This window comes from Microtus oregoni, unplaced genomic scaffold (assembly GCF_018167655.1).
Source record: "Microtus oregoni isolate MIOR12 unplaced genomic scaffold, Mior012 000171F_ref0000002, whole genome shotgun sequence".
In the NCBI taxonomy this organism is placed as follows: domain Eukaryota; kingdom Metazoa; phylum Chordata; class Mammalia; order Rodentia; family Cricetidae; genus Microtus; species Microtus oregoni.
The window spans coordinates 371,570-394,298 of record NW_024544827.1 but is presented as its reverse complement, the minus strand read 5'-3'; positions in this window follow the sequence as shown (position 1 = coordinate 394,298).

Here is a 22,729-nt window from a genome sequence, read left to right as displayed (position 1 = left end):
TTAAAGTCTTCCTTGAATTCAATGAAAATAAAGAAACAACATACTCGAACTTATGGGACACTATGAAAGCAGTCCTAAGAGGAAAGTTCACAGCACTAAGTGCCCACTTAAAGAAAACAGAAAAAGCACATATTGGAGATTTAACAGCCCACCTGAAAGCTCTAGAAAAAAAAGAAGCAGACTCACCTAGGAGGAGTAGAAGACTGGAAATAATCAAACTGAGGGCTGAAATCAACAAAATAGAAACACAGAAAACAATCCAAAGAATCAATGAAACAAAAAGCTGGTTCCTGGAGAAAATCAACAAGATTGATAAACCCCTATCCAAACTAATCAAACGGCAGAGAGAGAACACGCAAATTAATAAGATCAGAAATGAAAAGGGGGACATAACCACAGACACAGAGGAAATTCAGAGAGTCATTAGATCTTACTACAAAAGCCTGTATGCCACAAAACTGGAAAATGTAAAAGAAATGGACACTTTTTTTTTTAGATAAATACGATTTACCAAAATTAAACCAGGACCAGGTGAACAATCTAAACAGACCTGTCAGTCGCGAAGAATTAGAAGCTGTTATCAAAAACCTCCCTACCAAAAAAAAGCCCAGGGCCAGATGGTTTCAATGCGGAATTCTACCAGAACTTCCAAGAAGACCTAATACCTATACTCCTTAATGTATTCCACAATATAGAAGCAGAAGGGTCATTACCAAATTCCTTTTATGAAGCTACAGTTACTCTGATACCAAAACCACACAAAGACTCAACCAGGAAAGAGAATTACAGGCCAATCTCACTCATGAATATCGACACAAAAATCCTCAACAAAATACTGGCAAACCGAATCCAAGAACAAATCCGAAAAATTATCCATTATGATCAAGTAGGCTTCATTCCTGAGATGCAGGGCTCGTTCAACATACGAAAAGCTATCAATGTAATCCAGCATATAAATAAACTGAAAGAAAAAAACCATATGATCATTTCATTAGATGCTGAAAAAGCATTTGACAAAATTCAACATCCATTTATGTTAAAAGTCTTGGAGAGATTAGGGATACAAGGGTCATACCTAAATATAATAAAAGCTATATACAGCAAGCCAACAGCTAACATCAAATTAAACGGAGAGAAACTCAAAGCCATCCCGCTTAACTCAGGAACACGACAAGGCTGTCCACTCTCGCCATACCTCTTCAATATAGTGCTTGAAGTTCTAGCAATAGCAATAAGACAACATAATGGGATCAAGGGGATTCGAATTGGAAAGGAAGAAGTGAAACTTTCGTTATTTGCAGATGATATGATAGTGTACATAAGCGACCCCCAAAACTGCACCAAAGAACTTTTACAGCTGATAAACAGCTTTAGTAATATGGCAGGATACAAGATCAACTCCAAAAAATCAGTCGCCCTCTTATACACAAAGGATATGGAAGCAGAGAGGGAAATCAGAGAAGCTTCACCATTCACGATAGCCACAAACAGCATAAAATATCTTGGGGTAAATCTAACCAAGGAAGTGAAAGACCTATTTGACAAGAACTTTAAGGCATTGAAGAAAGAAATTGAAGAGGATACCAAAAAATGGATGGACCTCCCTTGCTCTTGGATTGGGAGGATCAACATAGTAAAAATGGCAATTCTACCAAAGGCAATTTACAGATTCAATGCAATCCCCATCAAGATCCCATCAAAATTCTTCACAGATCTGGAGAGGACAATAATCAACTTTATATGGAAAAACAAAAAAACCCAGGATAGCCAAAACAATCCTATACAATAAAGGATCTTCTGGAGGCATTACCATCCCTGACTTCAAACTCTATTACAGAGCTACAGTAATGAAAACAGTGTGGTACTGGCATAAAAACAGAGAAGTCGAACAATGGAATCGTATAGAAGACCCAGATTTTAACCCACAAACCTTTGAACACCTCATTTTCGATAAAGGAGCTAAAAGTATACAATGGAAGAAAGAAAGCATCTTCAACAAATGGTGCTGGCACAACTGGATGTAAACCTGTAGAAGAATGAAAATAGACCCATATCTCTCACCGTGCACAAAACTCAAGTCCAAATGGATTAAAGACCTCAATATCAGTCAGAACACACTGAACCTGATAGAAGAGAAAGTGGGAAATACCCTACAACAGATGGGCACAGGAGAACGCTTCCTAGGTATAATCCCAGAAGCACAGACATTAAGGGCAACATTGAATAAATGGGACCTACTAAAACTGAGAAGCTTCTGTAAAGCAAAGGACACTGTCACTATGACAAAAAGGCAACCTATTGACTGGGAGAAGATCTTCACCAACCCCACAACAGACAAAGGTCTGATCTCCAAAATATATAGAGAACTCAAGAAACTAGACTTTAAAATGCTAATTAACCCAATTAAAAAATGGGGCACTGAACTGAACAGAGAATTCTCAACAGAAGAAGTTCAAATGGCCAAAAGACACTTAAGGTCGTGCTCAACTTCCTTAGCAATCAGGGAAATGCAAATCAAAACAACTTTGAGATATCATCTTACACCTGTCAGAATGGCTAAAGTCAAAAACACCAAGGATAGCCTTTGCTGGAGAGGCTGTGGAGGAAGGGGTACCCTCATCCATTGCTGGTGGGAATGCAATCTTGTGCAACCACTGTGGAAGTCAGTGTTTCGGTTTCTCAGGAAATTCGGGATCAACCTACCCCTGGACCCAGCAATACCACTCTTGGGAATATACCCAAGAGATGCCCTATCATATGACAAAAGCATTTGTTCAACTATGTTCATAGCAGTATTATTTGTAATAGCCAGAACCTTGAAACAACCTAGATGCCCTTCAATGGAAGAATGGATGAAGAGAGTGTGGAATATATACACATTAGAGTACTACGCTGCGGTAAAAAACAATGACTTCTCGAATTTTGCATGCAAATGGATGAAAATAGAATACACTATCCTGAGTGAGGTATCCCAGACCCAAAAAGATGAACATGGGATGTACTCACTCATAATTGGTTTCTAGCCATAAATAAGGGTCACGGAGTCTACAATAGGTGAACCTAAAGAAGTTAAGTAAGAAGGTAAACCCAAGGAAAAACATATAGTTATCCTCTTGGCTAAGGGAAGTAGACAAAATTGCCAGGGAGAAAATTGGGATCTTGGGGGTGGGGTGGGATGGGGGTAAGGGGAGATGGGGAGAGAAAAGGTAGAAGGGAAGGAGGGGGGACTTGGGGAAACAGGAGGAGTGGGATAAAGGAAGGTTGGACAGGGGAGCACGGAAGCACAATTCTTAGTTAAGGGAGCCACTTTAGGGTGGGCAAGAGACTTGACCCTAGAGGGGCTCCCAGGTGCCCAAGCTGAGGTCCCCAGTTAGTTCCTTGGGCAGCTGAGGATAGGGAACCTGAAATGACCCTATCCTAGAGCAATACTGACGAATATCTTGCATATCATCATAGAACCTTCATCTGGTGATGGATGGAGATAGAGACAGAGACCCACACTGGAGCACTGGGCTGAGCTCCCAAGGTCCCAATGAGGAGCAGAAGGAGGGAGAACATGAGCAAAGATGTCGGGACCACGAGGGGTGCACCCACCCACTGAGACAGTGGAGCTGATCTACTGGGAGCTCACCAAGGCCAGCTGGACTGCGACCGAAAAAGCATGGGATAAAACCGGACTCTCTGAACATGGCGAACAATGAGGGCTGATGAGAAGCCAAGGACAATGGTTTTGATCCTACTTAATGTGCTGGCTTTGTGGGAGCCTAGCCAGTTTGGATGTTCACCTTTCTAGATATGGACGGAGGGGGGAGGACCTAGGACTTAACACAGGGCAGGGAACCCTGACTGCTCTTTGAACTGGAGAGGGAGGGGGAAAGGAGTGGGGGGAGGGGGAAAAGGGTGGGAGGAGGGGGAGGGAAATGGGAGGCTGGGAGGAGGTGGAAACTTGTTTTTTTTTCTCCTTTTATCAATAAAAAAAAAGTAATGGATAAGTTGTATTAAGGTTAAGAAGTGTCTTATGGATAAGTGATAAGTTAGATTAAGGTTATGAATTGGTTTTATGTATTAGGTTTAGTAGGATTAATAATTGTGATATTGAATTGCCTATGTGTTGACCATTATCAATCCCCTATGCCTATTAAGATTGTAAACCCCATTGATGCATTGGATATTGAAGTTGCTAGTAAAGAATCATTATAAAAACAATTCTCTTGCTTGGTCTGGTCAATCATTGCTCTCTGGGGAGAAGGGCACAGAGTCCTCATAGATATTACTCAAAAAGAACCTTGAGCTGAAGTCCCCCAGCTCTTAACAGATGCCCAATTACTCGACACCTAACAACCCAATAATAAAACAAAAAGGTGGGAATGAAGGACTCCCTTTTTGTCTCCTTTAAAACCCACTACCGAAAAACAAAAGAAAACAAAGAAAAACCCAAAGCCACCTGTTGCTACTGCTTGATGCTGTCTGGTCAATCCAGAGGCAGTGTCCATGCCCACCTTGCCACTCCAGGTAATAAATGTCCTGTGTGCTGAGAGCTTGGCGTCTGCGGGTGTCCTGTACTAACTCTGAGCGGTGGGAGTGGGTTCCAACTCCTTAAAATCACCTGTACAAAAAATAAGCAGAAAGATATCAGAATTAAATGATATATCCATTAAATGGACTTAGTAGATAGGTACAGAATATTTCCCTCAGAGACCAGTGACTATACATGCTACCTAACAGGCGATCATCAACCAACCCTAGTAAGAAAATAGTAGTTGGTTTTTTTCCCACTCAAGTCAGTGACTGTCCCTGAAGCACCGCTGTCCTCATCGACAACTTTAACTCTGATGCTACCAGCAGGGGTTTGACAGCAAGGGCTGCAGCTGGTGGGAACTCTGTTCCCTCATTCACCAGACCTCTCAAAACCACTAGGTGAAACTTTATCTAGATCTATATCCCTCTCTAGAACTCAGGATTCAAAGGTTGAGGTGAGATTATGCTAGCTCGGAGAGGCTGAATCGCAAGTAGCTAACCTTCTCTCCTTGTTCAGGTCTCCAGAAAACACCCCCAGACCTTCTGCTCAGCTCCCACTTCAGAACACTCTCTATACCTGGTTCCTCCCCACCACCTCCTATCAGCTAGTTTCTGACTCAGTCTCCTGACCACAGGTTAATTTTATTTAATCAAGCAAATGAACATGTTTTTGCATTGTGAACAAAAGCAGTAGGAAGAAATGTACCACACCTTAAAAATAATAGTTCACAACAAGCAGGAGTTGGGCCGCTTTGTATTTTTTACTTCAACTATGTGGTCTTGTGAACTTTAGATTGTTTTCTGGGGTTTTTCATCTTAAGGCTACTTTTATTCTTCAAAACTCTGCGGAAGCTAACATTTTTATTATGAATTAGTACAGCTTAGGGAGGAATCATCCTTATAATAATAAAGAGGTAAAAATGCCCAGTAGAATGGGATGTTTCCAGGAGATAAATGTATTACAGTACAGGCAATGGGAATCTCCCCAAACCTGTTCAACCATGTCAGATACCAGAGAAAGATACCAGTAGCAGTGTAAAGGCACAGCAGAAACAAAAGACATTCTGGGGTCTGGGGTCTGGGATCTCAGGGCCTTTCCTAATTGAGATTCATCCATCAGGAGGTTTCTTCCTGGTGGGCTGACACCTTGAACTTCAATTGCCACCTACTGCTTCTCTGACATGGCCACTGACATGAGTAGCACCATGACAGTGAATTGGGACCTTCCATATCAATCATCAATCTACATGCAAATTTGGTGGAGGAATTTTCTCCATTGAGGTTCCCTCTTCTAAAAGGACTCTAGTTTGTATCAAGTTGTCAAAAAACTAGTCAGTACTGGATCTAAACAGAATTCTTAATAGAACAAATAAAAATGGTTGAGAAATAGCTCAAAAAGTTTTTATCATTCTTAGAAGTTAGGGAAATGCTAAGACAATTCTGAGATTTCATCTCACCCTAGTCAGAATAACTAAGACCAACAAAACACCTGACAGAAAATTCTGGTTTGGGGAGAAGAGGAACTCTTACTTACCATTAGTAGGTTTGTAAAATTGTACAGCCACTCCATAATTCAGTATGAAAAGTATCAAAAAACTAAACTAAATTTACCAAATGATCCAGCTATATTACTTCTTGGACTATGTCCAAGGTCTCAACACACTGTTCCACAGATACTTGCTCAGCCTGTTCATTGCTACTCCATGCAATGGAAATGGAAGCAACCTGATGTCCTTCAACTGATGAAAATGTGGTACATATACACAGTGGGATATTATTTATCTGTGAAGAAAAATTAAATCATTAAATTTGAGGGTAAATGTATGGAACTAGAAAAGACTATATTAAATGAGATACTCAAGACACAGAGACAAATGCTGTATGTGATCTCTCTGTGATTCCTAGCTCCAAATCTTCGGATTTGAGTTATAACTATCTAAATCAGCAAATTACAAAGGAACCATAGGGGTTTTAGAAGAGAATGGCAGAATACAGGTGATTTGAAGTGGGAAATGGAAACTTAGGTGAAGTATTCAACTGCGGAGGGTGGAGGATTGCCAATGTAAAAGAAAAAGGAGGGAAAAGGGACAGATCACACCAAGGTTTTTTGATAAAGCCTCAAGGAATCATATTATTTTATATTCACTTAAAATTATATATGATAGATGTAAGTGCATGTATATACACATATGTAAATAAAGGTATGCTACTTGGGCTGAAAATGCTCCCTGAAACAACTGGAGATGAACCAAAACCCCAGTACCAGGCATGAAAAAACCCGGTTGGTCAGAGTAGTCCAAGTTATTCCCAAAACAATACACAGCAAATGGAGACCATCATAAAAACCCACAATCTGACACAATGCGCAGATCAATGGATCCTAAGGCTCCCAGGCCCAGTCTACATCAAAGACCCTGAAGACCCTCAGGAAACATCACAGAAGAAGAGACTATTAGGATTAGTCCTAAAAACGAGCCTCTCTGCCGACATAAATTATCCCAATCATACTGAATCAGACCAAATTAAAAGATATCTCAGTTTAATTGGATGCCTGCGTTCTCGGGGGGCTCAAGGGGGGAACAGAAAGCTGGTACATAAACCGAAGAGGAAGAGGGAAGACCCCATGTTTATTTTAAATAGACTGTGGAAGTGGTCTTGACCTTTCCTGGGGAGGGGTCAAGGTTTGTCGGGGCTCAGGGGAGGGGCCATCCAAAGACGGAGGCTGGAGGCTGGGATTGCATTCCAGATTCTTTGTATAAGGGGTAACAGGAAGCTGAGGTGATACTTACTGGATGCACCCTTCCCCTCTGGCAGAGCCACATGGGTGTGGCAGCCTCCAAGTGGGCAAAATGATCTCTTAATATTTCTCCTTAATAATTTTCTACTTCGCACAGTTTTCTTAATTTCCTATTTTCTATATTATACTCATCCTTATAGCTTTCCTACATTGCCTACACTACAGATACCTGTTTTTTACTTATTCAGAAGGATCTGTTTCCATGTTCATTACACTGGCAGTTTCCTGATTTATCTATAAGGGAACTTCCATCAGCAAACAGGGTGAGTTGGGGATCTGTGATTGGCTGGTCTAGAAGACCTGGCCAAGGTGAGGTTAAAGCCTTTAATTACAGCCTCTGGGCAAGAGTAGAGGAGGTGCCAGAGTGGAAGGGAGCAAGAAGAAAAGTTGCTGGAGTTTAGGGCAGGACTGGAGGCCAAAGTAACTTGGGGGTTTTCTAGAAACAGTAAGTAAAATACCTGGACTCATGAAAGCCCAAGAAGAGAGAGAGAGGAGTGTCTCAGAAGGTCTGAGAGGTGGTGGGTGGAATATACTGTAATTGGCTTGGACAAGGTGATCTTGAGAGCCTCCTGAGTGAGTTCAGCGGCTGCTGCCAGGGCTCTCAGGCACAGTTGCTATCTATATACGGTGAGGTCCAGCTGATTGGATAAAAAGGCCCAGCCTGTTGGGTTAGAACTCCTGAGGCCACTCCTAACCTCTCATCTGTATAGAGATGGTAAGGCTTCGTGGCAAGATCCAGGGTCTTTTATAAGGGCATCTTGCAGTAGAGAGAAGTGGCGGCAGACAATGTCCGGGTGGGTGAGAGGACCCATGGAGGTCTCTTTGGCTGCCTGGTACAGAGGCTTGGCTGTAATGGCAAAGTTAGGGATCCAATGGAGGAAGAACCCTAGGAGGCCCAAAAATGAGAGAATTTGAGCCCCTGTGGTTGGGGGCTGTAAATCCTACAGGGCCTGGACCCTGTCAGAGATGAGAGTCTTAGACCCCGGGCTAAGTTGAACACCCAAATATACCACTGTAGGAGAGCACAGCTGAACCTTGGTGAGACTCAATATCTCAGTGATCTGAGGAAATTCAGGAGTGCAGAGGTGGACTGTTGGGACAAAGACAATGTAGGACTGCAGAGAAGGAGATCATCAACATACTGGAGGAGTGTCTAGGACCTGGGTCCACGTTTGAGAGATCTCAAGCCAGAGCTTGGCCAAAGAAATGGGGGCTGTCCAGAAAACCCTGAGGGAGAACAGTACATGTAAGCTGTCTGGAGGATTGGGTGTCAGGGTCCTCCCAGGTGAAGGCAGAGAGGAAGTATGAGTCAGGGTGTAAAGGGACAATAAAGAAGGCATTTTAGGTCCAGAACAGTAAAGTAGGAGGTGGTAGGAGGAATGTTAGACAGGAGATTATATGGGTTGTTAACTAGTGGGTGAACTGGAATGATTGCCTCATTTATGTGGCGGAGGTCTTGAACCAAGTGGTAAGCACCAGAGGGCTTACCCATGGGAAGGATTGGAGTGTTGCAGGGTGAGTCAATAGGAATCAGAAGTCCTTGAGACAGGAGACAGGTGATAATAGGCTTAAGGCTTTGGCGGTGGGTTTCAGAAATAGGAAACTGGGGTCTGGAAGGGAAGGACAAAGGATCTTTAAGGTGAACTAGCACTGGCTGGTGGTGAGTAGCAACCACAGGAGTGGAAGTGCCCCATACTTGGGGATCTACTGGATCAGGGAGGGTAGGGACAGAACAGTCTGGGGTAGAAACATGTGAGGCTGTTAAAGTGAGAAAAAAGTGTGACTTAGGAGAGTGTGTGGGGGGGCAAAGTGAGTGTGGCCCTGAAGGGGCTAAGGATATCTCAACCCAGTAAAGGTGCAGGGCAAGCAGGTATAACTAAGAACGAATGAGAGAAGAATTGCCCTGCAAGAATGCGGGCCAGTGGCAAAGTTGTAAGTGGGGAATAGCAGGATCTGTCTACCTCCATGACTGAAATTGGTGAGGGGAACGTAAGGCCCAAGTGAGATGTTAAAACAGAGTAGGTAGCTCCTGTGTCCAAAAGAAAAGCAACAGACTTACCTGCTACCTGCAGTGTTACCCTAGGCTTGGAGAGGGCTATGGGAGTCATCAAGTCTGGGATGCATCAATCCTCCTTGAGGCTGAGAAGTTCAAAGGCTGGCATAGTCTCACTCGCTGATGTTGGTGAGGCTAGACCTCCGTGGAATGGCATAGAAGACGAGCCTGCATGGAGGCATTGTGATTTTCAGTGTTCAGGTTGCTGGCAGATGGGGCATGGCCTCATAGGAGGCCCATTTAGACCACATTTGAAGCAGCTTGCTGGTGAGGTTGACTTAGGCTGAGCTCTTCCAGGATGAAGTCTCATGGTTGACTTCCCTTGTTCACCTTCTGGGGGTCCCGGTAGCCTCAGGGCAGCTGCTAGGGCTTGAGCGCTTGGAGTGTTGCCATCTGTTGCAGCCTTGTCTGTCAGGAGGACTCAGCTATTTCTTCTCGGGCACTAAAAACTTTAAAGGCCATTCTCACCAATTCCTGTATAGGGGTTTGGGGACCCTCCTCAACCTTTTAAAACTTTTTTCTAATATCTGGTGCTGACTGAGAAATGGAATGGGTAGCCAGGACCGTGGCTCCCGCTGGGGAGGCTGGGTTCGGTCTAGTATATTGGACCATGGTCTCTTATAATCAGTTTAAAAAATGGTTGGGTTTTTTTCAGCTAGCTGTGTGATCTCTCAAAGTTATCAAAATTAACTACTTTTTCTGAGACAATCTCCATACCCTGAAGGAGGCAACAAACCATGATGTCCCACCTTTGTTGACTGCTTTGGTCAGGTTGATAATCCCAATAGGGTTTTGTGGGTGGCAGTCCCACAGGGACTGCACTGTCTACTAGATGAGTCTGGTCTGCATACTGTCTAGCTGCTGCCTGAATTCTACTTCCCTTTTCAGGAGTCAGAATAGAAGCCTGGATGACATAGAAGCCATACCAGGTTAGATCATAGGCCTGGGACAGATAGTGAAACTCCTTAATATAAACAGAAGGATTAGCAGAGAAGGAACCCAACTACTTTTCTATTTGATTGAGATCTGGAAGAGAGAAGGGAACATGGACTTTAATAATGCCAATGGCTCCCTCTACCTCCCGGAGAGGGCAGAGAAGGGCAGGGTTATTAAAAATGTCTGGCGGAAATGAGAAAAGGACATGAGACAAACGAACCCTCCTAGGAATTTATTAAGAGGGTTTGTGCTCATGGGCCCGGGGAAATGGTGTGGAAAGAAGGGGGGGGGGAGTAAAAATGGCATGCCCAGCTTTTAAAGGCTTCCTAGCACATGTGCACGAGGGGAAAGTCATGCCTACGTCAGACGCTGATGACGGGCGATGCTATGCCTTGCACATGCATTCAGGGGCTTTTGTGTGAGCACATCAGACGCTGATGACGCAGATGGTGGGTGACCCATGCAGGGGGTACATGCGCCAACTTTAGAACCCAGAAGTGCAGCCTTACGGATGGCTAAAAGAATTACATTTCACTCTTTCGTTTATTATAACAATTTGGGGGGGGGTTGAGGATCTTAATGGGTGGGAATGGGACTCAGCAAGGTCTTTCATAACTGCTTCATGCTGACTTTGTGGGCGTCGAGGAGTTTGGGATGTCTGATCGCATCCTGGGGTGGCTGATTAAGACTATTTTCCAGACTCTGAGGAACTGGGTCATCTGGCAGCTTGGACCTCGCAAGATGCTGGAAAAACAAAAATTACATTTGGGAGAAAAAAATTTAGATTCTAGTGTGATGGAGGAAGGTCATTGGTTAAGTAATAAAGAAACTGCTTGGTCTCATAGGTTAAAACATAGGTGGGAGGAGTAAACAGAACAGAATGCTGGGAGGAAGAGGAAGTGAGCTAAGAGGCCATGCTCCCCTCTCCCGGACAGACGCGTGAAGCTCAGACCCAGGATGGACGTAGGCTAGAATCTTTCCCGGTAAGACTGATGCTACACAGATTATTAGAGATGGGTTGATCGGGATATGAGAATTAGCCTGTAAGGGCTAGAGTTAATGGGCCAAGCAGTGTTTAAAAGAATACAGTGTCTGTGTAATTATTTCGAGGCATAAGCTAGCAGGCGGCCGGGGTGCTGGGGACGCAGCCCCACTGCTCTTATTACAACGCTAGTGATTAATAGAGGGGAGGTTTAAGATGGAAGATGGGGGGTTAGGGGTTCCTGAGACCAGAAATGATGAAGAAAGAATTAAATGATACTTATTTTTAAAATGGAAGATAGAGGGGGGTTAGGGGTTCCCGAGACCAGGAATGACAAAAAAATAATTAAATAATACTTATTCCAGGTGAGTCTGGTCTCGTTTAGGTGGGTCAAACTGGCTCCCTGGAGCTTATAAAATGTCTTGAAAAGAAATAGATTTTAGATATATTAACAGCGTATGATTATGATCATGGCATTACCTCAATATCCAGGAGACACTGTTGCAGTCAGTGATGAGCCTGTTAAGGTTTGTTTTGTAAGATTTTTTTGGAGTTTGGGGCCACAAATTTATTATTGTTTATTACCACCTGGGCTTTTGATAGTCCTTGTACCTCCAGCTCTATGTTTGATGATGGTCCCTATAACAACAGCTGAGTGGTTATTTGGAAATTTAAGCATGACATTGGAGGTATATGGAGAAGTTGTATATAGGAAAAAGAGGAGAAAGGAAAGTATATTGGCACAAGAGAGTTGAATAAGGATGGAACCTTTATTTATTTATTTTTTTTGAACTGGAGTAAGAGAGGCTGAAGTTGGTGTCCTCTGGAACCTAAGGGAACAGGGTCCTGTCTGAGTTACTTTGTATGAGAGGTCATCTTGAGCTGGAGGAGTAAACGGTTTAAGATGTGACAGGTGAAACCAATGAGGAAGTCCCTTGAGCTTTGCAGCTGTGGGAGTCAAAAGAATTATTCTGAGAGGTTCCTGCCATTTAAGGGAAAAGGGTGAGGGACGTTGGCTTGGGGGAGAAAATAATACCTGATCTCCTATTTTAATCAGTGGTGGGCATGGGTTAGCACATGGTTGAGGTAATGAATGAGTGGTCCGTAAAATCCCACAATAGGGAGCGCAGATGAGTTAACAGGGGGTAAGCAGGTAATCAGGAAGGGGAGAAGTTTTAGGTGAGAGGCTGGGGGTTAAAACTGGCCGCCCATACAAGAATTCAAAGGGTGAGATGAAAAGGGGGCCTTTGGGAAGGGCCCTAAGCCTTAGTAGGGCCAGAGGTAAGAGTTTTACCCAGTTGAGGTGAAGTTCCTGTTTTTAACAAGAACATTTTTTAAGGAACGGTTAGTTCGTTCTACCTTCCCTGAAGACTGAGGGTGGTATGGGATATGAAAATGCCAAGGGATGTTAAGAGCCTTAGACAAGTTTTGGGAAATCTGGGAAGTGAACTCAGGGCCCTTATCTGACTGAAGAGAAGTTGGGATTCCAAACCAGGGGATGATTTCTCGGAGAAGAACATCAGAGACTGTCTGGGCCCTCTTGTTAGTGGTGGGAAACGCTTCAACCCACCCAGACATTGTATCCACCAAGACCAGGAGATATTTAACTCTTCTGACTGTGGGCATATGAGTAAAATCCAGCTGCCAGTCAGTTCCTGGAAGGGAGCCCCTTGGCGTGGTGGGTGGGAATAGGGAAGCTACAGTATTTGGTCTTGGGATCTGACTTTTGACAGATTTGACAAGAGACAGTGATAGCTTTTAAAAACTTTAAGTCCTCAGGGGTGTGTTGGAGGTGAGCCTTGAAAAAATGAAGCAGAGCTTTGTTATTAGGATGATAGAGCTGATGTAGGTAGGACAGGATTTGCTGGGTATCAGGAGGTGTCTGTGAGAATGTGTACTGTATGTACACTGTATGTACACAATGTGGGCTGTACTGTATGAAACCCCTGAGGTGATTGAGGAAGGTTTGGGCTTTGGAATGCTTCTGTTTTAGCTTCTCAGTCAGCCCGATTATTTCCCTTGGAAATAATGGAACTGTCGGTCTGATGAGACCAACAGTGAATAATTCCTATAGCTTTGGGGATATGGGAGGCTTTTTAACAGGTTTATAATGTAGCCTGAGTTAGTTATGGATCCTCCTTTTGTTGTAAGAAGCCTGCACTCCTTCCAGATAGCCATGTGGGACAAAGGATATGAAAGGCATATATGGAGTCTGTGTAAACATTTAAAGATTGTCCCTGTGCTAACTGAAAGGCATGGGTAAGAGCTATCAACTCAGCCTGTTGGTTAGTGGTATGGGCAGGGAGTGCCTGTGACTCCACTATCTCAGTATCTGATACTATGGCATAGCCTGCTCTACGGGTCCCATCACATAAAAAGGAGCTGCCATCTGTGTACCAGGTATATGTGGCCTGGGACAGTTTACCCTCCTGTATATGTGAGGGGTGAGGCAGTAGATCCTCTAGGATCTCTATGCAGGAGTGAGATGGGGAATCATTAACATTAGGTTGAGGTAGGAGATTTGAGATATTAAGGGGTGGGCAGCATTGGAAAGTGAGTGTGACATCTTCTACCAGTGCCACCTGGAGGGAAAGAACTCCGGAAGGGGGTAGGGTTTGAAAGCCTTTGTAAGTTAAGAGGTGGGACAGGGTATGATGAGAGAAGACATCGGTGGGTGACCCAAAGGTTAGCTTTTTTTGACTCACGAATAAGAAGCTCAGCATCCGCTAAGGCATGTATGCAGGGTGCCCAGCCCCGAGTGGTGAGGTCCATCTTCTTTGACAGGTATGTTACAGGTGCAAAAGAAGGTCCCAGCTGATGTCCTAGGACCCCAAGGGCATATCCCTCCTTCTCTGTTACATAAAGAGAAAAGGGGCGAGTTAAATTTGAAAGATGAAGAGCTGGGGCCTGGATAAGGGCCTGCTGTAGTCTCTGGAAGGGTTTAGTAACAGGATGGAGAAGGGGCTCATGCCGAGAGCTGCTTCATATAAGGGGCGGGCAAGGGGAGAAAAAGAGGGGATCCAGGAATGCAGGAAGCCAGCCACTCCTAGGAATGATAAAACCTCTTCTTTGGTGGAAGGAACTGCAAGAGATTGAATTAGTTTTTTTTCTGTCTAGAGTGATAGCCTGGTTGGGGTTATAGTTAATCCCAAATAAACAACCTGAGTAGTAGACAGTTGGGCCTTAGAAGGTGAGACTCTATAGCCCCTTTTGGACAGGAAATTTAAAAGGGTGGAGGTATCAGTTTTGCTGATCTCCAATGATGGGCTGCAAAGTAAAATATCGTCCACATACTGTATGAGCTTAGATTTAGGGAGAGACAGTGAGAGCAGGTCAGAAGCTAAAGCCTGGCCAAACAGTTGTGGGCTGTCCCGGAATCCCTGGGGAAGGACAGTCCAGGTGAGCTGTGTGGAGAGGTGAGTGTCAGGGTCAGTCTAGGTGAAGGCAAAGATGTTTTAAGATTGAGGGCTGAGAGGAATAGAGAAAAAAGCATCCTTGAGATCTAGAACTGAGAAGTGGGAGGTTCCTGGAGGAATAGTGGAAAGAAGTGTGTAAGGGTTAGGGACCACTGGGTGGGGAGGGACCACTGCGGAGTTAATGAGCCAGAGGTCTTGAACCAGATGATAAGTTCCATTAGATTTTTTAACAGCAAGTATAGGGTGTTGAAGGGAGAAGAGGTTGGGCGAAGTAGCTTTTTCTTAAAAGGTCAGAGATAATAGACTTAAGTCCCTTAAGGCTCTGGAGAGAGAGAGAGGGTACTGAGCTTGTGTAATGTACTTAGTAGGGTCCTGTAATTGGATAACAATAGGGGAATGGTGTTTAGCAACAGAGGAGTTTTGGGTGTCCCAGACATGGGGGTCTACCTGGGAGGCTGGTAGAGGAAAAGAGGCATTAGGCTTGGAAGGTTGGGGAGCTAGGAGAAAAAGGAGTGGAACTGCTGGTGAGTCTGGGGTAAGGTAAATGGGAGGAGCAAAAGAAATGGAGGCTCCTACCTTTGTTAAAACATTCCTTCCCATGAGAGGCACTGGACAGGTTGGCATAACTAAAAATGAATGAGTGAGATAAATGTCTCTAAATACACAGGTAAGTGGTGGAGTCTGTTGAGGTAGATAAGGCTGTCCCCCTACTGCAACAATAGGGAAACTAGAAGGAGAGGTAGGCCCCCAGAATTCCCTCAGTATCGAGTATGTGGCTCCAGTATCCAAGAGAAAGGACATGGACCTTCCCGATACCGTGATAATTACCCATGGCTCCTTATTACAGATGACAGTTGTGGTTGGGTCAAAGGAGCCCAGGAAGCCTCACTCATCCATGGCCAGACCTAGAAGGTCAACTTGGGAATTTCCTGGGTCCGATGTCTCCATGCCACTATGTGCATGAGGACAATCTACTGCCCAATGTCCTTCCCTGTGACACCTTGGACAAGGTCTCCTAGGACTAAGATGAGGATTAGGGCATGCTCAGGCCCAGTGACCGGTTTTATCACATTTGAAACATGGACCTGGCAGTTCTCGCGCCCCAGGGGAGTGAGGGAGCAGCACGGACAGCACAGATCAGGTGGTCTTTCACCTTGGCCGGTCGGGAGGCCATGGCTACCACGTGACAGTGATTGCAGGCTTTGTCATTTCTCGCATCGTACACCTTAAAAGCAACCTCTAGGACTTCTGCCTGCCTTCAAGGGGTCTTTCTCCAAACATCTAAGCTTAGCTCTAATGTCAGAGTAGCACTGATTTAAAAAATGGGTCATGAGGTCTGCCTGCCTTCTATAGTTTCTGGATCTAAGTTGGTATACTGTAACAGAGCCTTTGTGAGGCATTCCAAAAATGCGGAAGGATTTTCCTTCATATCCTGAATAATCTCTGAGAGTTTAGTGTAATTTACTGGCTTGAGGGCAGCCTTATGGAGACCTGCCAGGAGACAAGTCAAAAACCAGTCCCTAGCTACGATTCCACCTGGAGTATTATTAATTAATCCCAGTGTGGCTCTTGCTCTGGGACTGCCTCTGCCCCGGGAGGGTGGGAGGCAAGGGTTTGGTGAATCTCGTCTGCTTGTTGCCTGGCCTGCTCCCAAACTCGCCTGTTCTCTTCAGGAAGTAGGTTATTAGATAGAATTATATAGGGCGTGCAAATCGGTGCGAACACCCAGGACTCATGGACGAGCGTCCTCTGACCACGAGTGGGGTGTTATGGCCTAGCTGGATCTGGTTGGGTGACTCAGAAATCAGAGAGGCCTAGGGCCACTCCGAGCGGCATTTACGATGAGGGAAGAAAAAAGAAAAGAGAAGAAAAAGAGAAAAGATGAAGACCTGAAGGACCCTGGGCCTTCAGTCACGGGTGGGTTGGCCGGGGTATCCCAAACATGAGCTTAACTAAGGGAAGCGAGCTGAAGTTGAGTGCCAGTGAAGGGAACAACCAAGGCCTTGAAGACCGTGGTTGGGGGCAGTCCCCATGTCTCTAGGAACACCAGAGGGTTGCCGGGAGCTCAATGGTCAATTCCTTAGGTTCAAAGAAACGGTTAAACTGGCTGGAATGGGAACACTCACCAGTGTTGTTCGGAGGGGCCGTGCTCAGGCAGATGGATCACATGGGTCGTTTTTGAGAAATCCCTGGTTGTGATTCTGGTCCCAGGAGTCCAGGGTAGGTCCCGGCCCCAGGACAGGGGCCAGTGGCTGGAAATTCCGGCCCTGGGATAGGGGCCTAGGGAGGGCGAATCTCTCGAGTCTTGGCACCAGATAAAAATGTCAGGCAGAAATGAAAAGAGGACATGAGATGCAAACAAACTGACATAGGAATTTATTAAGAGGGTTTGTGCTCACAGGCCGAGGGAAATGGTGTGGAAAGAAGGGGGGGGGTTAAAAATGGCATGCCCAGCTTTTAAAGGCTTCCTAGCACATGTGCGCGAGGGGAAAGTCGTGCCTACGTCAGACGCTGATGACGGGCGATGCTATGCCTTGCACATGCATTCAGGGGCTTTTGCATCAGATGCTGATGATGTAGATGGCGGGCAACCCACGTATTCACACACAGGGGGTACATGCGCCAGCTTTAGAACCCGGAAGTGCAGCCTTATGGGTGGCTAAAAGAATTACAGTTATGATGAGATCTGGTAAGGGAGAAGATGGGGGAGGATTAGGAGGGGTTAGTCCAGTGTGTAGAGTGGGTCCAAGAAGTAGGTTGAGGCATAGGGGGGTAGAGAAAAACAGTAGGAAGGAGGGGAGGGGAGGAAGGTGGGTAGGGAGAAAATTAACCTTGAACTTCCTGTTTGGCTGGGGAGGGGGTAGGTAGGGGTGGGTAAGGGGGGAATGTGGAGAACGTTTTTCCATAGGAGGGGGTTGGATAGCAAGGCTTTGAGGGAGTAGGGGAGGGGCCAGGGACTCTGGATGCCCAGTCATGGCAGAACTATCAGGATCCCAATTTCCAGATGACTGGGAATTTGGAGGCACTGTGACCATGGCAACCAAAACCAATGCTGTAAGACACTGGCTACCGAGGGAGGGACGAGGGTGCAGTGCCCAGAAACCGTGGGCATATGAGAGTTCTGTCCTTTTATCTCCACAGTGGCAAAATTTTTCTAGGTCCTGGAAGATGAAAAACTCAAGAGTTCCCTCTGGTGGCCATCCCATCCCATTGTCAAGGTCGTATTGAGGACAAATCTTAGTGCATGGAGAAAGTAGCCTTTCAGGACAGATTGTATCAGACAGCCCCAATTTATAAAGATTTTGTAGGAGGCAGCCCAGGGGTGATAACAAATCTGGCTTCGAATGAACCCATCTGTAGCCTATGCTCAATTGTGGGGCTCAAGTCTATCACAGTGCATCCACTGGGACAACTCTTGAGTCAAAAATGGGGTTGTGAAAATTGACTGGTAAGCATCTCTGGCCACACAATTTCACCTCAGCTAAGCCTGGCTCAGTCACTTGAACTGGACTTTCACCGTGTGATCACAACTTCAATAAAAAGCCCGAAAATCAACAAAAGTAAACACGAATGGGTCCCCCAAACCCTAGTAGCATAAGCAAAAAAGGGGGGGGGGACTCACCAAGATGAAGCTGATCTAGCCTGGAAGCCAATTTGAGCCTGGCAGAAGACATGGGCAATAAGGGCACTTTCCAACATGTGTGGCCTTGAACCCATGGGACCCTCTCCTTGCAGGACCTTCAAAATGTTAGGGATATTCCTAAAAATGAGCCTCTCTGCCAACTCAAATAATCCCAATCAGACCAAATCGACCAAATTAAAAGATATCCAGGTTTAATTGGATGCCTGTGCTCTCGGGTGGCCCTGAGGGGGTAACAGAAAGCCGACAAGACACCACAGAGGAAGAACAAAGACCATGTGTTTATTTTCTGGGGAGCAGTTTAAATATACTGTGGGAGTGATCTTGACCTTTCCTGGGGAGAGGTCAAGGTTTGGTGGGCTCAGAAAAGGGGCCCTCCAAAGATGGAGGCTGGAAGCTGGGATTACAGAGACAAAAATGATTGCATATATATCAATACCCTCATAAATATTTCATATATAGAGATAGATTGATATCTAGGTAGGTAGGTAGGTAGGTAGGTAGATAGATAGATAGATAGATAGATAGATAGATAGATAGATAGATAGATAGATCAATTTGAGGGTAAGGAGAGTACATGGGTAGAATTGAAGGACAGGGACATGGAAGGAGCTGAAGGGAGGGAAAGGGGGAGTAATGCCATTATATTTAAACAATGTAGGCTAGTGCTGTTATCCTTGGTTGCTTATTGGAAGTTGAAGATAAACCCCTATTTTTGAAGACCACACACACACCACACAGGGCATGGGTCTTAGACTGAGCAGGACCTCTCCTGAAAGCCTCTTTCCTGTGGTCTAGCTTCTATAGTACAAGCTGCCATGTAAGGGAAGCAATTAATAGTCCTACCCAGATACACCTATGAAGAACAACAATGGCCAGCATGGTAAGATATTTCTAAAGGTGTAACAGTGACTCTTATGGTAAGGTTCCATTCAACAGGAGAGAAATGCCTTGCTGTGGGACAATGGTCTTTTATCTTGTCACTTGTATTATTTTTAATAAAATGCTGATTGGTCAGTAGCCAGGCAGGAAGTATAGGCAGGGTGACCAGGCAGGAAATAGAGATGGGGCAATGAGAACAGGAGAATTCTGGGAAGAGGATTCTGCAGTCTGCACTCATGACCTAGATGCAGAGGAAGCAAGATGTGACTGCATCGCTGAGTAAGGTACCAAGCCACATGGCTAGCACAGACAAGAATAATGGGTTAATGTACGATGTAAGAAAGAGTTAATAAGAAGAGCCTGAGATACTAGGCCAATCAGTTTATAATTGATGTAGACCTCTGTGTGATTTATTTGGGACTAAACAGCTGTAGGACAGGGTGGGACAGAAACCTCTGTCAACAATGCCTAGTAACAGAACCTAGTCAACTACCTGGGGTTAGTGAGGTCATGGATCTTGGAAGAGAAATTAATACCTTCATTTTGCTAGACCAGCAAAATTCTAAATTATTAACTAACTAAATTGTAAGTCTTATTATTATAATACCCACAGATAAAAAGATCTGCATCTATGACTCAGGAAACATCATGGAATAATGGGCAGAATTCTTGCATATATGTATGAGAAAGAGGCTATCATTCGAGAGTGAAGGGAAAACATGGCAGGGGTTAGAGGGTAGGGACATATGAGGGACAAAGAGAGGAAAGGGGGAAGTGATGTCATTATATTCAAATTTGAAAATGTACTAAAAATGAAATGAATTAAAAGTGATTACAAAATTTCCAACACATTAAAATGATTAGTGTTTGAAGAGGCTTACCAATTTTATTTAAAATATTAGTTAATATACATGTACTATAATACTGTAATGTACCCTATATGATATACAAATATTGTGTTTTAATATGAAAAGGAGAATACATGAAAAAAGACTACATAGACAAAAAGGAGTTTGTAAAGATGAAAATTATAAGATTTATATCAGATATTATGAACAACAATCCTTGCCTGCTGTAGGGTAAAAGGCCTAGCCAAAGAAACCAACCAATCCCTGAACAGGAAACCAACCAACCCCTGAGCATGAAATATAACACCCTGACCTTAAACCCAGAACCTGGATCTGAAACCCTAGCCAGTGAAAGAAACATTTTAGCTCTGAACCCAGAGCTAAAGAAAAGCACCCTGACTGTGAAACCAGAGCCAAAGAAACACACTTTGGCCCTGGAACCAGAGTCAGTGAAAGAGATATGCCCTGGCTCCAAATCTAGAGCCGAAAATCCCAAACAAACAAATAAATAAATAAATAAATAAGGGCCAGTGAAAGAAACACAGATTGGTCCTGAAACCAGAGCCAACTCTGTCCCTGACCAACTGGACACAAAACCAGCCAATCCCTGAGCAGGGAAACCAGCCAATCCCTGAGCAGGGAAACCAGTCAGTCCCTGAGCAGGAAACCAACCAACCCCTGAGTACTTTGGTCCTGGAACCAGAGCCAGTGAAAGAAATATGCCTTAGCCCTGAAAACTGAGTCAAAAGGCTAAAAAAGGCCAGTGAAAGAAACACAGTTTGGCCCTGAAACCAGAGCCAACTCTGCCCCTGACCAACTAAACTAACCAATCCCTGAGCAGAAAAACTAACTAATCCCTGAGCAGAAAATCTTCTGAGAAAACCCCACCCCTAAGAAGACCTTTACAAGCCCCTTTGCTTTTTCTGTTGCTAGCTGTCTGTCACCACCCTGGTAGAGGCAGCCATTCTCCTGTACTCCTCCCTCCCAAATCTATTTCTCAAAAGAGTTTTGGGTGAAGATCTTCTTTCACCAGCAGAGAAAAGAACCTTTGCTGAGACATTCCCTTAGGGGAACAGAGCAGAGCTCAGCTCTAACAGCTCTCTCTAGGAAAGGAGCAGGATTGCTGCATCTTACAGAAAGACCATTCCCCACCACACCCCAGCTCCAGGTATTGCCTGACTTTTCAACGAGTCAGGATACCTTTCCCTTCAGAGCTGTCCCTTTGCAGCTCCAGAGCTGTAGCCTTGATTGCGGCTGCAATGGTTACCAAAGACAGTAGCATTAGTCTGAGACTGAATAGATCATTGCTGTGCAAGGATTCTCACAGGAACTACTTTTTGTAGAAGGTTGTAGTGGTCTCTGTGCAGATTTACAGTGCGATATCTATTATTTCACAACCATCTTTCTTTACTTACTTTTTGGCAGGTCACTTCAGTTTTTAATTCTGATTATTTTGACATTTCTTCTACATGCCTCCCTTTTATTTTTAAAAAATCATTGCTGAATAACCATCCAGTAGTTACATTTTTATTATCTCTTGTTGCTGGCATGGACAATCCCAGGAGCTGGAGGGCAAGGGTTTGGTGATTGGGAGTAGATGGCATAACCCCTTCAACTACATTTGAACAACAAAAATGTTAGGAGCTGTTCTCAGGTTAAGGTGACCTAGCCTGAGAACATTGTTAACTGCATCTATTTTATAGATGATGAATGTGCTGACTAGTTTTAGGTCAGCTTGACACAGGCTAGAATCATTAGACAGAAAGGCAGTTGAGAAAATGGCTCTATGGGATTCAGTTGTTAGGCATTTTCTCAGTTAGTGATCAATGACGGAAAGCCCAGCCCATGGTGGGTGGTGCCACCCCTGAGCTGGTGGTCCTTGGTTCTGTAAGAACGTAGGTTAAGTAAGCCAGGGGATGCAAGCCTGTAGTGGCATTTCATTTGTATCTTAATTAAGCTTGCCTGAGGATCAGAAAGGTAAAACAGCCAAACTGGCCAGCCTTACAGACAAGGCAGCAATGACACACACCTTTAATCCCAGTAGTCACACTAGCTTGCCATAGAAACCAGGTGGTAGTGGTACATGCCCTTAATCCCAGAACTAGAGAGAATTACAAAATAAGAGGAGGCAGCTCTCAGTCTCAGTCTCATTCTGTGATTCTGGGAGGCAGGATCACCATTTCAGACTGAGGTAGAGGTAAGAGCCAGTGTCTGGCTCTTTTGCTTTTCTGACCTTCAGGTTGAACCCTAATTTCTGTTTCTAAGTTTTTATTAATTGTGCTCCGTCTGTCACCCAACTTTTGGGATACAAATTCATGAAAAAAATCATTTGCCTGAGGCTTTTTAGCTGCTGGCACAGGCCAGACAAGGACACAAACCTAGCCACCTTGGTTCAGGAGAAAAACTAGTGCTCCCAGCTCCCATCTGCCCAGGCATAGCATCCATGTCAAGAGGGAAAGTACACAGAGATCTGGATACTGTATGTTATTGTGCTGTCTTTGAATTGTTTGACTGATGAAGAAGGAACAACAGCTGCTAAAGGACATTTGATTATGAATGCTGCTGGATTAATCCAACCTATATATTTTGAAAATGCCTTGATTTCAAAACTTAAATTAAAAGATATGCTATTTTGGAGAAGAGGTTTTGCTTTTGTT